We start from the raw sequence: 17,151 nt of genomic DNA, 5'->3' as shown, positions 1-17,151 counted from the left end.
GTTTAAAAATGAATATCAGGAGACTGAAACATATCTTGAATGAGAGAAAGTAGGATCTAATGGGAGGACGATAGATAAAAAGCAAGTAAGCAAATGCAGTTCCAGTACTCAATGTACATATGTGAAAACAGAAGTGGGAAACTTAGCTTTTGGGAGAAGGGTTGGGCTGGGAATATGGGGACAGATGACTCTGATCAAGATGCATTGGACATATGAGTGGACATGTAAATTGAAATCCTGGGTTACAACTATTTGAGTATAATTAAAAACAAACAAACAAAAGAGGCTCCATTATACTAAGTCCAACACTTAGCATCAAGGCTAACATATGAGTCAGGCTCAGTCCTGTAAACCTAGCTTTTCCAAAGGTACTGATCAAGATGATTTCAGCTCCAGGCCAGCCTGAGCAAATGTTAACAAGATTCCATCTTAATTAGTAAGATGGGTGTGGTCTTACGTGTCAGCTAACAGGAGCAACATAGGATGAGTCTGGTCTGAGCCAGTCCCCAGTCAAAAAAGAAAAAAAAAATAAAGTTTTAAAAGGGGCTAGACGTATTGACCAAGTGATAGAATACTTGCCTAGTAAGTGGAAGGTCCTGAGCTCAAAATACCTGTACCACATATCACACCCACACCTACACCTACACACACACACACACACACACACACACACACACACACACACACATTTTAAGAAATTATTTAAGAAACATGTTTTGCCTTCATGTTTAGTGTAGTTGTATAACTTGAGCTCAGAGAGTTTTTATTTATGTTTTGCAAAATGAATTGACTTCTTGATAAATTAAGCAACAAAAAGGGCTCTTTTCTGAAAATACTATGATACTTGAATTTTTTCATTTGCAGAAAAATTTTAATTGACACATAATTCAAACAAAATGTTTTATAATAGTAATAAAGTGATCAAAACAGCAGCAAATAAAGCAGCACTGAATGCTGGTATCTATGTTAGAACTTTTCTCCTCAGTCTTATTCCTAGGGAAATTTTTCTACTAGAAGATGCTGCATTTGTAAGATAACCAGACCAAAATATTCAAAGATAAATGTACTAATTTGCTTATTGAAACACAGTTATCACAAGGTGCTGGTGGCTCATAAATGTAATCCTGAAACTACTCTGCCTCACAAGAGGCTGAGAGCTGAGGACTGAGATTCAAAGCCAGTGTTAGCATGAAAGTCCCTAAGACTTTGATCTCCCAATACAAAAAAAAAAAAAAAAAGTGGAGCTGTTTCAAGAGGTATATAGCATTAGCTACAAGCAAAATAGCACAAGGACAGTGCTCATGACCTGAGTTTTAGCCCCAGGACAAGAAAGGAAGGGAAGGGAAGGGAAGGGAAGGGAAGGGAAGGGAAGGGAAGGGAAGGGAAGGGAAAAAGGAAGGGAGGGAGAGAAGAAGGGAGGGAGGGAGGGAGGGAGGGAGGGAGGGAGGGAGGGAGGGAGGGAGGGAAGTTAAAAGGAAAAGAAACAACTATTTCCAGAATAGTTACAACACTGACAAAACTACTATTAGTAGTTTTATCCCTACAGGATGTGATCACTAGTATAAGTGATATATATATATATATGGAGAAAGATGCCAATTTTTTTTATTAAACTAATGTCTGATCTTGAAGCAACAGAATTAGGAAAATTAGAGTTTAAAACAGGATTTTCTAGCTCTAGTCTCCTGTTACACTGCTATTTTTCATAGGAGAGGCACCATGTGAATATCCTGACTCAAGCTTAGTCATCTCAACTAAGAATGAATTAAAATTGTTGAGTAAGAACCTGAAAGAGAAAGAGCCTGCACATTATTCTAAGTTGCTGTTTTTAGAATGAGGTTTTTTTCTAAAGAGAATTTAAAAGCATATTTCTACATTCATTCAATTTGCACCATTTTTCACTTTAGAATTCTAGTATGTGGTCATTACACAGAAGCAACAAATAAATTCATTTTCCAAATAAAAATTCATTTGTGATGTGCCCATAGTTTAAATTAACATTAAATGTGTGTGCATGTGTGTTTTCCTTCTCTTACTTCCCTACCTCCCATCTTTGGCTCTCCCTCCTACCTTCTTCAGAACTACACTCCAAAATAAGGCATTGTGAAATTTTCAATGATCACCTAAACAGAAGCTTAGAGAAAATAGTTTTATTCTTGGTTCTCTGACTTAGTATATAGTATTGGTGATGTTTCCTAGCCCCCTTTAGTCTCTATCTTTACTTGGTCTTCATTTTGCTTCATACAGAGAAAAATAGGTAATGCATTTTAAAAATCCTAGAAAGAAATACATCTTAGAGAAACTTCAGAGCCAAGGATGGTAAAGCAGAGAAAAGTGCTCAGTCTAAGGGGACAAGGTTAGAAAGATTCTAGGAATGCGATGAGCTCCAGCAGCCTTCTCTGGACAAGTCAATTAGCTCCAATCTTTTGACCACCAGAAAGGCAGAAAGGGTGATCACCACCACAGACGAGACGATAGCCATTTCTTCAGGAGCCATAGATTCAGGAAGGGCTTCCATTGCACTGGCAATGATTTATTTCTCAAACTGAGTTTGGGATGTGTGTTTATTTTTCTCCCTAATATAATCACTTTTACGTCTGAAACCCTGTCTAATCATTTCTCTGTGGCCACAAAACATTTTTTACCAAAACTTAAAACAAGGGAAAACATTTCTGTAGTGCTTTAAAGACCAGTGGAAATGGTTGTGTGTTCTTTCAAAACTGTTTCTGCTGAGCTTGCAAGGGCAATCACTGGGACTGGAGATGCAGCACTGTGGTAAAGCAGGTGTTTGCCATGTGCCAGAGCACCACATTAAAAGTAGAGGCAAATATCCATGCCTATGTCCTCTAAAACAGAAAAAAAAAGTGGGGGGATACACTGTAACTAGATCCAGTCTTCCAACTTAGTAAAATATAAAAAGGATTCAAAAGGCACACAACACAAAATGAAATGTATGAGTAGTAACTTAATAAGCCCATTTAAGAATATTAAGAAAAAAAGCCCCAGAATTTATAATCAAAACATATTCCTAAGAGAGATATGTTCGAGTCCCATGTTCACTTAGATAATCAGTGATACAAAGAAGATTAGCATGGGCTGCCCCAAGAATGAAATGCAAATCCATGACGTGCTTCATATTGGGAGAGAGAAAGGAAGGAAGGAAGGAAGGATGGAAGGAAGGCAGGAAGGAAGGAAGGAAGGAAGGAAGGAAGGAAGGAAGGAAGGAAGGAAGGAAGGAAGAAAGGAAGGAAGGAAGAGAGGGAGGGAGGGAGGAAGGGGCACATCTGAAATCCAGGTTGTTTGTTTTTATGATGAAAAATAAGAACTGCAATCATTTATCAAAAGTAAGCAAAGGCTTCTCCATAAAAACTACCTGCAAAAATCTATCCTATCTCTAAAATTTTCCAGAAAGGAAGTATAGGTCATTCAGCAAAATATATTTACAGTATTCTACACCATAATAGCTATTTAATTGTTATCATTATGATGCAGATATAGAATGGAAACAGATGTTCCATTTTCCTTTCAGCAAAGCACAAGGAAAGCACCAACTTGCTGATATTGCATGGACTACAACCATAGCACAATAGGAGTGGAGAGACATTAGCACATGACAATATTAGTTTTTACTACACAACTAATTGCATAAAAAGTACAACTTGAGATCATTAAATCAATATAATTTTCAGCACTACAGAAGGGAAACAAATAGATTTGTATAACCAGCCTATTTCACATCTGCAGTTGGGAAAGTGCTTCTGAGAAACTAACTACATGCAAAATGCTCCATTGCTTTCATGTAACAAATTAAAATGCAGCTTCTACAGAGAATTCAGTTTTTGAATTATTGGTTTAAATCAGTAGGACCTTTTCAGAAAACAAGTTGGCAATCAATATAAAGAGTCTTTGAAAACAGTCTTCACTTCAGTTCAAGTAATTTTTTCCTAATAATACATTGTAAGATGATAACCATTGAAATGATGAAAGATTTATTTTTAAAAATGCTTAATCATCACAACTTTATATGAATAAAAAGTAAAAATCTAATTTCTCCAAAAGTGGAATGATTAAAGTATATTGTTTAAACACCATAGCCAGTATAAATGGCTTCAATGATAACTTTAATCACATTACATTAATTGCCTTAGAGGAAAGATGTTTAGAGAAAACATACAAAATATCATTTTAAACTTTTCAACTTCTCTCTTATGGTCAACTATTACTTTTTAAATCAGAAAATATTACTGTAGGCAACTATTTGCTATTTTCAGACAATTATTTTTAGATTCTTATATTTCTATGTTCTGATACTCTTACTCATTGACCAAATTTTTGAAAAGTTCTTTGAGTGAGCTAATCCCACAAAGACTAACAGAGAAATTGATTTGAAGTTGTATAGCATGTTATGTGATTCCAAGATCTGGTATAGAAAGCAAGGGGCATGCCAATCATGTAGGTGACATATATCTTTTTTGCTTTTTTGAACACGTAGTCTATTACACATTAGAATCACATTTATGGCACATATAAGTACATCAATTAACATATATTGAAAAGCATCGATTCCCGAAAATTTCAATTAAGTTATTTCCAAAGCAGATAATTAATTACTCTCCTCAGCATGGCCAGTAAAATGTTTGCCATATCTTTCCTCCGACTCTTAGTTTTCTCCTTCTATTTTTATAAGATGGAGCTGATTTGTCTTAGGCTATTACTGTCTATTACTTCTACAAGTCTTGGGGAAAGGTGGGAAGCAGCAAATTCTGGCAATCTGCCTAAAGAGAAATCAATGAAACAAATTAATCCTTCGGTAGCTGCAATGACACAGTAATCCATCATTCAGAGCTGCTTTTATATACCAAATCAGAGAGCAGAGGAAAGAGCCCTGAGGGACATCAGAGACAACAACTTATACCAACACTGGGAAAATACAGGAGAATCAGTTTATTTAAAGAGGATAGATTTCAGTTGATTGCCTATTTCATCAAATAAAGCTTTTTCTTCCACAGTGTGGTGAACCCAAAGGCCAATGACTGTATTTTCAGAATTCAGTACCAAATATGCTTCTCAACATCAAGACGGGACACATAATTTTTAAATAATTACCACAGTTGATGAGTATGGTCATGTACCTGGCTATATTGATAGTGCTTTTCCATCTAGCTTGTAAGGATTAATGTTCCTGAACTGTAAATTGGCCTACGAATACACAGTTTAACTGAGCAATACCTGGGAAAGCATATTTGAGGTATCTTTTCAAACCTCCAATGTAACAGTCAGAAATTATGTCATTTCCTAAGTCCTGTATTAATTCAAATGATCTAAAACTTTTCATTGCTTCTTGTGGTATAATTCCAATAAGCAACTCAGATTACAAATGATGTATTTTAAAACATTAAGCAATCCTTTGGTGTATAATACAGTTGACAGTGATGAAAGATAAATTTGTTTTATTTTTAGATAACTGCCATAATCAATGGATGGCAATAGAATCATACTGAATATATTTATTTATACTTAGACTGAAACAAGAGCTAGGGATATAACTCAAGGATCAAATGATTGTTTAGCAGGTATTAAGCCCTAGGTTCTGTTCTCAGCAACACCAATAAACAAAAACATATACAACTAACTTTATTTATGCTTTTATAGAAGTTTCTGCACTGAGAATACTCAGTGTATTCTAAGTGGAGGTATATTGTCTAGATAAAAACTAATGACAGGAACAGTCACATTGTATTAAAATTAGTAAATACTATCTACTAAATTTGAGGAGTTAGCAAAACAATGTTCAAGAACTAACCAAAAAAAAAAAAAACTTGTCATAGCTGCTTACTGCAAATAGTTTGGCCTCTAAACAGGTTCTTGAAATGATAAAATCTCAGAATATTTTCTCACATATGCTAAACAGAAAAATAGGTTAAGTTAATGCTAACTAGCCAAGTTTTGAGTGGCATCTTTGATTCCTAGATCTGTGACCATATGATCAAAATTCATGGTCATGCTGATGCATTTTTAATTTGATGCATGAATCTGGTATTTATTGATTTAATAAGGTTAGGGGATTGTTGCTGCTACTGATGAACTGTCAGTAATTTAATCCAGTGGAATCTTACAGATAAATATATATTTTAGAGAAGAGACAGGGACAATAGCCATGTATATTTAATCTCTTCACTCTCTATGACAGTGGCAAGAGCAAAACCTCTTCTTTTCTAGCCAATTTGGGGCTCCGGACATTTTATTTTACTGAACTATGCTTACAGTAAAAGGGTTGCAACACTTATTTTTAGTATACCTTCTAAATTCCTAAATCACTTATTTTCCCATTTCCACAGTTGCTTATCCTCATAGATTTTCAGGAGTTTGTTTGTTGTTTCTTTGTTTTTCAGTCAGAATTTCACTAAGTAGCCCAGGTTGGCCTCCTACTCATCTGTCTCAAGTCTCTTGACTGCAGGAAATTGTCATTGATTTGGAGGACAAACTGACCACACACACACACACACACACACACACACACACACACACACACACACACACACACACACCTGAGCCCTTACCTTGTCACCTAAAGGGTTTCAAAGGACCCATCAATTCTCTCTCAGGACCCTAACATTTTCCACAGCATCAGTAGCACACACAGATGGGCAGGAGAGAGAAGAAATTCATTTTCTTAAAAGAAAATCTGCCAAAACACAACCAAAGGAGAGAGGTTTTTAAGGCTCAATGTCAGATGATAAAAGATCCAGAATCAGAAAGAGGCTAAAACACCACCAAAGTTGTAGAAACAAGCACTCAGAGACTATTGGAAGCATTTTGTACTGTCTTGCTGCTCTGCTGCGAGCTCAGGTCCCCAGCTGGCACACCTGGGGAGCCTGTTGGGCTCCAGCTTTCCCCTGACTTTGAAGAAATGGATAATCTAAGGAGGGGTGCTGCTGCTGGGGTCAGTAAAACTATGCTAATTGGTGAACCTAATTGCTTCAAGCAGTCCTGCCTCTAAACAGGGAGAGCACAGTTGATGGAGTCAGTCTGTTCCTAATAAAATGAAGAAGCACTGAATTAAATTCCCAAGGAAGGCACTATAAAAGTTTCCACAGTGTAACCAAATGACTTCACCTATGCTATTACCTCTAAGATGACATCTTTGAAAGAAAGCAGACCCCAGTCGGGTTCCATATTCATAAATTGGCTGAGCTTAGGCCAGTAAATCTGGATTGATTTAAAAAGGCTTCTTCATCCTTCCAATCAAATGAAGTCATTGTTAATTAGATGCTTTTTGTTAACAATGTCACTCTTCTCTGCAGTACCTGCTCACACTTGCAGCGCCTCTAATGCAACATCTGGAGCGTCAATTCACTGTAATCAGTCCTCATAACAGTTTGGCTGGAAGGTGATGGTATTTCCGTTCCTCAATCCCTGTCTAAAGGAAGATACTTTTCAGTATATTGGTAGTTCCGTATGTACCAACTCTCTAAACTGAGAGATTATAAAGCAATCTCTGGGAAAACTCTTAAGTTGGGGTCTCCCAACATCATTGTTAGGAGCCACACGGCAGATTTTCTGTGCTATTTCTTCTTAGCAGAAAGATATTTTCAAAATATCCAAGGCCACCAAGTTAACGTCCACTGGCTTTCCAGTTTTTTAAAACCAAGATTCCCCGCCAAACAGAAAATCCAGGTGAGATTCGTTAACTCAACTCTCCCAAGCCATGCTTTCTCACCCCTTCCAACTCAACACTTGTAGACTGGCTGCCCTAAACAAGGGAAATTGTCTGGCAGCCCCAGAAAGCCGCCAGGCTCAACGCTCTGGCAGCGCGGGACGAGGGCCCGGAGAGGGGCAGACTCGAACAAGTAGCTTTACTGAATGGTGGACCAAGAAACCAATGTTGGGTCAGAGATGGGGGTACTCTTTTTGCCACCCATTCCTAAGGGATATGCAGCGATGACTGCCGGACAGACACCCTGACCGCCCCAGGACACTGATGTCAGATTTGGGGAACATACACACCCCTCCCCCCAGAGTGCGCCCTAGCCGGGCCAGGCTCTCTTCCTGAATCCTTACTACATCACTAGACTATGTGAACGCTTATGGGCTTTATCCCTGCAATTGCTTGGGAATGGTGGCCTTCAGCGAGAGTGACTGCATGGCGTCCTCTCAGCTGCCTGCTGGAGCATGGATCTAGTGCCCTAAGCTCCCCTAAGCACCGGGTGCAGCACTAGGGTCAAGTTCCCTAGTAACAACCCCTCTCTCGGTGCCAGGACATGGGCCTCTGCCAAGAGCTGCCTGAAGACAGGATGGGAGGGGCCGTGGGTGGGTGGCCATCCCTGCAAGGAAATTTGGGTGTCACAACGTGGACAAAGACTTAGCAAGAAAGCACTGTTGTGGGGTGGGGGGTGTGAGCAGAGACTGGAAAGTAAGGGCCCCTTACTGCAGCATAAATGGGGCCAGGGCCTGGAACAAGTGCTGTACTGAGGACCTGCAGCACAATGGAGGGCCAAGTTGACCTACAGCTCAGGGGGTTCAAGGGCCTTTACGGGGCATCAGAACTTCTGTGGCTAACGACACTGCATCTCCAGCAAAGCGTAGGGCACCCAGGACAAAGGACTGTCTCCAGGATCTAAGTTGGGAGTCAGTAGCCAGGGTATGAGTTTGAGTCTGAGGCCTTCTCCCCACTCCGAGGATCCCAAAAATAGAACCAAGCCTTTGGAGCGCAGCTTGCCACCCTCCCCTGCTCAGTGCTAGTGAGGGGCCTGACAATGGAGCTAAGTGATGAATTTTGATGATTTTTGAGATCCACATAGAGCACAATGAGGATGTTCATAGGGCTGAGTGGTGAGTCTTGATTTCCTGGAGAATCACAGTGGGTGAAGTTAGTGGCTGCAGACAAGCATTCCCCTTCGAGTCAGGAATACTGACGGCGAGTGTTCAAATCGTTGACCTCGAAGCCGCTCCCTCCCCGACTCCCTCCAAAGGTGCTTTTCCACAAGATAGCTTAGGACCATTCCTTTTAGACTGTTGCATCCCTGTTTCGGGTGCTTACAGACAATGGGAAGGAAGGTAGAAGGTAGAAAGCAGGTAGACAATCGCTGAACTGCAGTCTGAACATCTGCGTTATCTCAAAGCACTAAAATATGGACGTTGATAAGCGTCAATTTTCCTTCCACTTCTCAGACTGCAAGCGCGCACACTCTTACCCTCGTTTACAGGGAGCTAAAACCTGAAGCATTAGGGATATCGCTCTTCAAAGCGCACTCCAAGAGAGTTTGTTTTACAACCTAATACGGGTATTATCACCCATGCTCTTAGGAGGCTTCACGTCGCAAGTAGCCAAGGCGATCTCATTTTTCCCCCTTTTTCATTCTATGCTTCTGTGAACCTAAGCGAAATCAGGCCATGGGAAGGGAAGGCACTGAAGATGGAGCGGAAAGCCTGCAGACCCCCGGCAACCAGGAAAGCTCTGACGCCGCTGGCGGACCTACCTCCAAAGCAGGGAACTCCTAGACCCCCGCCCAGAGCCTCGGTGCTCTGTAAAGACCAGGCCTAAATACCGCCACGTGCTCGGGGCTCCGGCGCCGGGGCTCTGCGTCTGGGGGCGGCTGGCGCGCGCACGTACATACGCGCACTCACACCCAGACGCGCGCTCCTGACAGCCGGGGCGCCTCTGCGGGACGGGAAACCCCCGGGGTCCTGCGGGGCACGAGCACTTGACCCGTCAACTCAGGTTCAAAGATCAGTCTCTGCGGCCGGAGGAGGCGGGCAGGCAGAGGCTTCGGGTGTCGCTTTCCATCCCGGATCCGGAGAGAACCGTTCCCAGAAGCCGAGCTCATCTGGCTGGCTCTGGCTTCCTCCTCGCGCCGGTCAGCCCTCGGTTACCCGACTTCTCTTCCCTCCCGGCACCGGCACCTCGTAAACTCCCCACCAAGCCCCACCTGCGCGCCACCGGAGCGAGCGAGCGCCGAGCGCCCGGGTCGGGAAGCCAGATTTCACCCAGCCCTGGTGCCGCCAGGTGCGTCCAGTACCAGAGTGCCTTGACCACCTCTTCATTCCACACACACTCACGCACACGCGTGCACACGCACCCGCCACCACCGAGAGATGACTCGCGGGTGTTTGGGGTAGTTGTTCTTTTTAAAAGTATATTAAAGGATCATTGGCGTCTCCCCTTCCAGTCATTACGCTTTTATCCCCCATCAATTAACCACACCTCAGAGGACTGCTATTAACAGCTAAATTGAGCTGCAAAAGTAGGGATCCCGTTTCAGGCAGCCGTTATTATCTCCCGCTTAGAGGCGCGGCCGGCGGGGCCCAGCCCTCAGCTTGCTGCGACCTCGGGCGCTCCGCCGGACCCGGAGGAGGCGCGCAGGAGTGGGGTGGAAGTCGCCGCCTAACCCAGCCGGCCGCCAGAAGAGCCAGCATACGTGCAGCGGTCGGAGCTCTTCCACCTCTACCTCTGTGCACATCCGTGAGAAATAGCTCCAGAGCTGGGGACCAGGAGTAATGCCTAGAACTGGCTGGGGCGGGGCCGGAGGGGGCGCAGAAAAGTGGACAGTGTCTCCAGAAGGTCTCCATCTGCCCTGACCCCCTACACACACACACACACACACAGACACACACACACACACACACACACACACACACACACACACACACACACACACACACACTTCCTCCTCCAACCTCTGCAGCGTCCTTCTTCCCCAGAACCCCAGAACTTCTCAGGAATAAAAGGCAAGGTACGAAGCTGGGCGATCTGGAGTTAGAGAAATCAGGTGGAGGAAAGACAAAGAATATTTACTTAGGACCTCCTGGACCTCCAGGCCAGATGTGTTTTGCCACTCTTTCTCACTTCAGTCTCTCGAGGACCAGAGACACCCGCAATTATTGCACGCAGTTGGGAGACGCAAGAGCTGAAGGAAGGAAAGAACAAGGAGGGGGGCACGTGAGCCCTTATTGTAGTTACAGGGGTTTCCCTCCCGACAGTGTCCACAATAAATTTATCCAAAGCTAAAGAAGATTAATTTTTCCAGCCTAATCCAATTAAAAGATTTCTAAAGTAATCTTTTGCAAAATGAAAAAAAATATGAAGTACATGGCTAAAGAGACCTGGCTTTTTGTTGGCAGCGACTTAACCCCTCAGCACTGCCCACAAAGGACGCTTACTTTCCTGCACACCCGGTGACCACAGTGTCCCTTGAAAGGCTCCTTCAGTCCAAACCTTTGCTTTCCTCAAATGCTGTCTTCTAACGCACCAACCTGAGCAGGAGAGAATACAGTAGGGGCTGGTACTTACAAGCACCATGGACTTTTTAAAGTGCTATTAGATTTATGGTCTCTTCTTCGACGCCCATCTAGAGTAATTAGCACATATGTTCTAATAGATGATAGTTTTGTGAGCAATAAAGCAATTACCCATCGTCAGAGCTGACAGTCCCTCCGACTAAACCCCAACCAGCAGCTAATTGGAAAAGTCATTTCAGCTACATTGTCTGCAATTAGTCCTGCTAAACTACTACACCCCAACTTGCTGGTTTGAGGTTAATTTATTCAGTGTTGTATTTACATGGCCAAGCCTTTGCCACAAAGGGACTCACCTTTCGCCCCCTCTCCACTGTGACCAGACACTAAAGGAGCAGGTGGTAGTAAACAGCTGATTTGGGGGGACTGTCCTACCTGGCTTCAACTTTCAAGGTCAGTGTCCAGACTGCTAAACAGCACCAGGGAAAACTCTCCTTTCTGCTGTTGGACAGTAACCAGGAGAAACTGTTCAATTTGTGCTACAAGAACCTTTACTAAAATAAAAAGGAAATCACAGAGGAAAGTGGTTCTGAACACATTCCTTACCTTCTCACCCTGTCCACCGGGACCACCCCTGTGTTCCAGACCTGCCGAAGCAGGGTTCTAACGAACTGGCAGAAGGGGGGAGGGAAGTCCTTTCCCAAATTGGCCCGGGAAAGAAGAGAATAGAAAGGTCATGAAACTTCCTTCAGCAGCCACGCATAAAGCCACTTCCCTCATGAAACTGGGGTGACTCTGTGACTTTCTTTGTGTTTAAGTTTTTTCTCTTCTTTCTTTATCCCTTCCTTTCCTCCCTTCATTCCTTTCTTAAGCCCTAAAGATCCAAGGTCTCTGCAGTTTGAGTGCAGAAGACGTGTTAAACTTTGGTTTGACACCCCACTGGAGCTTCCAAATTTAATTTACTCTTTATTAACAGCGTGAATCCTGTGCTCTTATTCACTAGAAAACCTAACAGTTGGGGTTTGAGAATGAAAAGAGAGAGAGAGTTAAAGAGGGGTTAATCCTCCCCCACCCAACTTCTAACTTTGGAGCTCTGTCAGGCTGATGGGGGGAGGGGGACGGTGTGGATGGGCTCAAGGTCCCAACCCTGACAGCCCAGGGTCTCTGGTATGTGAGTCTGGGAGTGGAGAGGCTGACAGGTTGAGATGAGAACCTGTAGACCTGGGAACCCAATATTCCCTTAAAGGAATTTATAGCAAATTGTCCCAGGCTTTAAGAGCAATGTGAATTTTGCTTAGGAAAATGTATGGAGGTTCTTCTTAGGAGGTAAAATTGAATTATTTCAGTCCTGAACATCAAAATGGCCTTCTCTGGGTAACTATTTAAATTCATCACTCACATTTATTTTATAAAATAAATATAATACCAAAAGAAGACAACTTGAATGATTTAGTCCAGCATGACAATTACTAAAATAACTTCATTTTAAAACAAATTGTAGTTATTTACCATGCTTCAGGGATTTGGAAATCTGTATGTATAGCAAAAAATTTTTTAAATAATCTATTGTTGGGTTCTTGATTTCCACTTACTTATTGTACTTTAACCAATTTAATTCCAAGCAGTTCCAAAAGAAAAAAAATCTTGGGGAAAAAATAAAAAGTAAAGCTCGAGTTTTAACCTACTACCCCCGCCTGTCACTTCATCTCCATCCTCTAAAGAGAAATGCTATCAATTTGATATCCAGTTGAAAACGGAAATAAAATGACTTCTCTAGAAAGCTGTCCATTGTGTTCTGAATTATTTGCTTTTTCCAGAACCTAAATGCAGCTAGAGTTTGAGGATAATAAAAAGCAGAAATAATAATTTGCCAAGAAGTATCGCCTCAACTGACAGACACTCTAAATGTAGATATAGATATACAGTTTCACATAAAGCACAAAATAATACACCCACCCATTCCCAGAATATATGGGAAATGTATGTATGTATACATCCACGCACCCTGAAAAATCTCTAAGCTTTTCTGTGAAGAGATGCAGTTCTGTGCGAGCTCAGCTAGCTGTTCGCACGCATGTATTCACACTTCTGAAGTAAAGGCATTTTTGTTGCTCCCATAGTTTCTTTCCATTAACAGCGATTAGATGATGTCTATTCAAAGTTGCTGATCCAGAGAAGAAAATAAGAGTAGATAAAAGGAGATTTCAAGTGACCTCCTCATCCCTTTCACACCAACCTGAGCCCTAGAATAGCCAAGGATCAACTAACACAAAAGCCCTTTACTTTCTTTTTTCAGCTTCAGAAGATTTCATGCAAGGGGTTAACAATAAACATAAAACTACCCTGAGTTTTGTTAGATCATGCATTTGGAATACTTTATTAACTCCCCGCACAGATGAAGTACATCGATTTTTCCACCTCTAACATGGATAAATAAAATATACATAGCCTAACACAGGGCATAATTATTTGCTGCTCTATGTGGTTTGTATCAGTGATGTGCTATGCTCTCTCTTATTCATGAAACTATACCTACACCCCTCTCTCCAATGATGTAATAAACATATCTTTCCACTGACAGTTTAGAAGGAAATGTTAGATCGACTATTTAAATCAACTTTCTGTTAGGCAATTACAATTGCGGTATGACTATGGTAACCAGCAGATCTGCTGGGTTTTTCTAGTCGATCCTTCCACCGGTTTATGTCACAGCAGTGATGAAAATGGCATTAAAGACTTCAGTGTATTCAAGCAGTCTTTAGTCAGTGAAATGTCCACCTCAGATCTACTCTGGATGGGCTAATCCTGCAGTAAAAGAAATACTTGCTCTGACAGGTAACTATTAAGAGAAATGATTATATAGTACAGCTGATGGTATTGTCAGGGTACTCTAACAACCTTCAAACTCATTTCAAGACTTCAGCTTTCATCCAGAACCAACCTATTTTCCCTGGAAAAAACAGGCAGCTATTCTTCAGTCAATTTGGGCATGGATAAAGAAAAGGGGGGGAGGCGTTTGTAACATAAAAGTCGCCAGTTCTTTCTTTCTTCTTATATAGATAGCCAAGACTTGGATTTTAGAAAAAGTAAGTATTTGGCTCTGACTTTCCTGATGTGCTAGAAATGATTGTCACTTTTCCTCCCCTAAAAAGATTTGATTTGCATCCCAAGGTCAGCGATTGCTCTCCTATCTCCTTGCCTGGTTGTTACTACTCCTGGGTCCTCTCACAAGCACAAAGGGGGAGATTCCCTTATCTCTCTTTTCCAAAACACACGCTTCATAAAAAGTAGTGGTTTGAGATCGAAAACTAAACCACTGACTAAGGTAGAGCACTTATCTCTGAGCATTTCGACCCAAAGGTGACAGAGCAGAAATGCCTGGGCTACTAGAGTGATAGTGAGCCTACAGGTCCAGGGTCCCTTACACAACACATGCAGGCTGAGAGTAGACAGTCTACCAGAAACTCGACTCTAACCTGGCCTTTCCACCCTGGTTTTCATGTTGACAAAAGCAGAACTTTTTTGCAGCTGGCCCGCTAGAAAGCAGACTGAGTAAGATCGTGGGGAGTGGTGTTCTGAGCTAGATTGAGGCTTTTTGTTTTGTTTTTGTCATTTAGTAATCACAAAACAGTAGGTGGGTATTCCTCTGCCCTTTACTCCAAAAGATCCGTGCGAGACCATTTTACATACGTCTTCTTCAACTGTATTCTTCCTGGCTTTAATCTCATGCCAAGGGAGACTAATTGATTTGGTACTTTTAAAATAAGCTCTTTGGGAACAGTCTGCATCGAGATCAGAGAGACTGACCTTTCTTCCAATGGCTGCAAGCATGTTCATCACTCCAGAAGAGCTTGATAAAACGGGGTTATTTCTATCCAGTAGCTCTGTTGCCAGCATAATTTTGTTTTTAAACGACTTAGGGATAAGAACAAAATTTACAAGCGAAATTTCTATACCTATCTGGTCTAAACAGTTTGAAAATGCTTATTAGAAAGCTACCTCTGTTCGGTGTGATTTACAAAAAAAAAATGATCTGCTGTCTTTTGAGATTGCAAAATAGCAATTTCAGCGAGACCAAAGGATTAGTGAAGAATGGTTCAGGGTACATCTTACATCTTAAAGATGTGGGGGGGGGATATGTTAATTAGTTAGGGCGGTTGAATAGATCCAGACTCTCAGGCCTGGAACTTAAGTCAGTACTGTCTGGTTAGCTACAGATCTCTGCTTCTCTCCTCTCCCAGCAGATCACAGCTATTTGCAGGCTGTCGGAATAGGAGAGATCAAGTGTTGTGTGGCAGCGCTTTTAAAAAGTGATTAACCCCAGCCAAGATGCTAGCAGCCCACAAGGGATATTGTGAGGTTACAACCTAATTCCTCCCCCAAAGCCGAACATTGGTTTCTCACTGCCTTGGAGAGAACCTCACTGGAGACCTCGGGTGCATGGAACAGGTCTGTGGGAATCAGAAAGGCAGAGGCAAGACTCCAGAAAAAAGGCCTGGAGCCTAGGCCTCTAGACCTTCGGGGCTAACTGTGGGGGTAGGGCTTGGAGACGGGTCCTACCCAGTGAACCCCACCCCCGCTGCTGCGGCCTTGCCAAGGCCTTTTTTATGTCTGAGTCTAATAACTATGCTTAGACTTGATTTAAGTTTGGAGGGGTAGAGATCAGAGAGCAAAGGGCTGAAGTGAGGAGAAAGCGATGGGGAAGAGACGATGGGTGGAAGAAGGATGGAAATAGCAAAAAGCATTTTCTGCTTAGTAGCTGAGCGAATCTGGACAATTGGGGACCCAGATCCCCTCGAACCATGCGATCACTTTTCTACTATCAGACACCCTCATCTTCTTGTGTGTTATTGAGGGGGGGGCGAGTGTTCATTAGATTCAAGACCAGTATACTAAGTTGGATCAATATTAAACCTCAGCCTTGAATGGATTCCCCAGGACCTCCGTTGACCTCTCAACCTTTCCACCACAACCATTTTGCCTGAGGAGAGCACTGAGCACAAGCTTGCGGATGCTTATGGAAATAGTGTTCGAAAGCACTAAGTTCTGAAAAGTAAATGAGTCCCAAGTGCTGCTGGAATCGATCAGGACCTACAGGAGAACAGGCCTCCTTCACACCTGGCCCTTCTCCCCAAAGTAGAGACATCTTCCCCCCCCCACACACACATACACCCCGAACGAGCTGAGGACTTCCGCTGCTTGGAGCGCCACTCCGCCGGTTCTCTGCCTCCCTTCACCCCACGCCCGGCCTTCTCCAGGCTACGCCAGGGACCTCTAGAGATCGCCTCTCCCCACCCTCTGGGGCACTCCAGGTTCTACAGGCCGCTGGCAAGTCCTGGGGGCTTGTCGGGGCCGGGAAGAGTCTCCAGTGCGGGGGAGGTAGACGCCCCCTCTTTCGAGGGGACTCAGGTGGTACTTCTGTCTTTCAGCTTGGATCCTAGGCCAGAGCTTTCTTGCAAGAGACTAACTCAGGAGCCCACCCAGCCTGGGGCGGGTGGGGGGGAGGGAGGGAGGGAGGGTCGGTCCCGGTGGTCCACGTCCCTCCCCCCCCACCAGGTCCCGGCCCCTCGCTGCGCCCCGAGAGCCCGCCCTGCGCGCCCTCTGACGCAAACGCGCCCCCTGCCCAGCGCCGGGGGTAAAGCGCTCTTGTTGGTTTTAATTGAGGCTCTTCCTTACACACACACGCGCGCGCGCGCGCGCGCGCGCGCCCCCATCCCTGGAAGGCGCCCCCCTCCCTACCCCAGCCCGCCCGCCGCTGCTCCTAGAGTCTAGCTCTGCAGCCTGCCGAGCTGCAGATCCTGACGCTGAGACACAGACAAACTCTCTCTCTCTCTCTCTCTCTCTCTCTCTCTCTCTCTCTCTTCTCTCTCTCTCTCTCTCTCTCTCTCTCTCTCTCTCTCTCTCGTCTCTCTCTCT

The 17,151-nt window shown here is 43.3% G+C and overlaps 1 protein-coding gene across 19 annotated transcripts in view; it reads right to left on the bottom strand.

Annotated features, from left to right (window-relative positions):
- LOC150064222 (uncharacterized) overlaps window positions 1-17,151 on the bottom strand; it is a 143,378-nt gene that overhangs the window by 121,778 nt on the left and 4,449 nt on the right. For 13 of the 19 annotated variants that reach the window (XR_016535247.1, XR_016535250.1, XR_016535249.1 and 10 more), the window contains exons 2-3: window positions 7,308-7,420; window positions 6,561-6,685 (exon numbers count right to left, since the gene is read on the bottom strand). The exons of 5 other annotated variants lie outside the window; for them this stretch is intronic. The gene's annotated coding sequence lies outside the window, so the exon portion shown is untranslated. Of the gene's footprint in view, window positions 1-6,560; window positions 6,686-7,307; window positions 7,421-10,795; window positions 10,884-17,151 lie in introns of those variants that run through there. One more of the 19 variants, XM_090331631.1, reaches the window with a different exon arrangement.

The sequence above is a fragment of the Megascapheus bottae genome, chromosome 4, assembly GCF_031878675.1.
Source record: "Megascapheus bottae isolate mThoBot1 chromosome 4, mThoBot2.hap1, whole genome shotgun sequence".
Taxonomy (NCBI): domain Eukaryota; kingdom Metazoa; phylum Chordata; class Mammalia; order Rodentia; family Geomyidae; genus Megascapheus; species Megascapheus bottae.
This window is presented reverse-complemented; position numbering and strand designations above follow the sequence as displayed.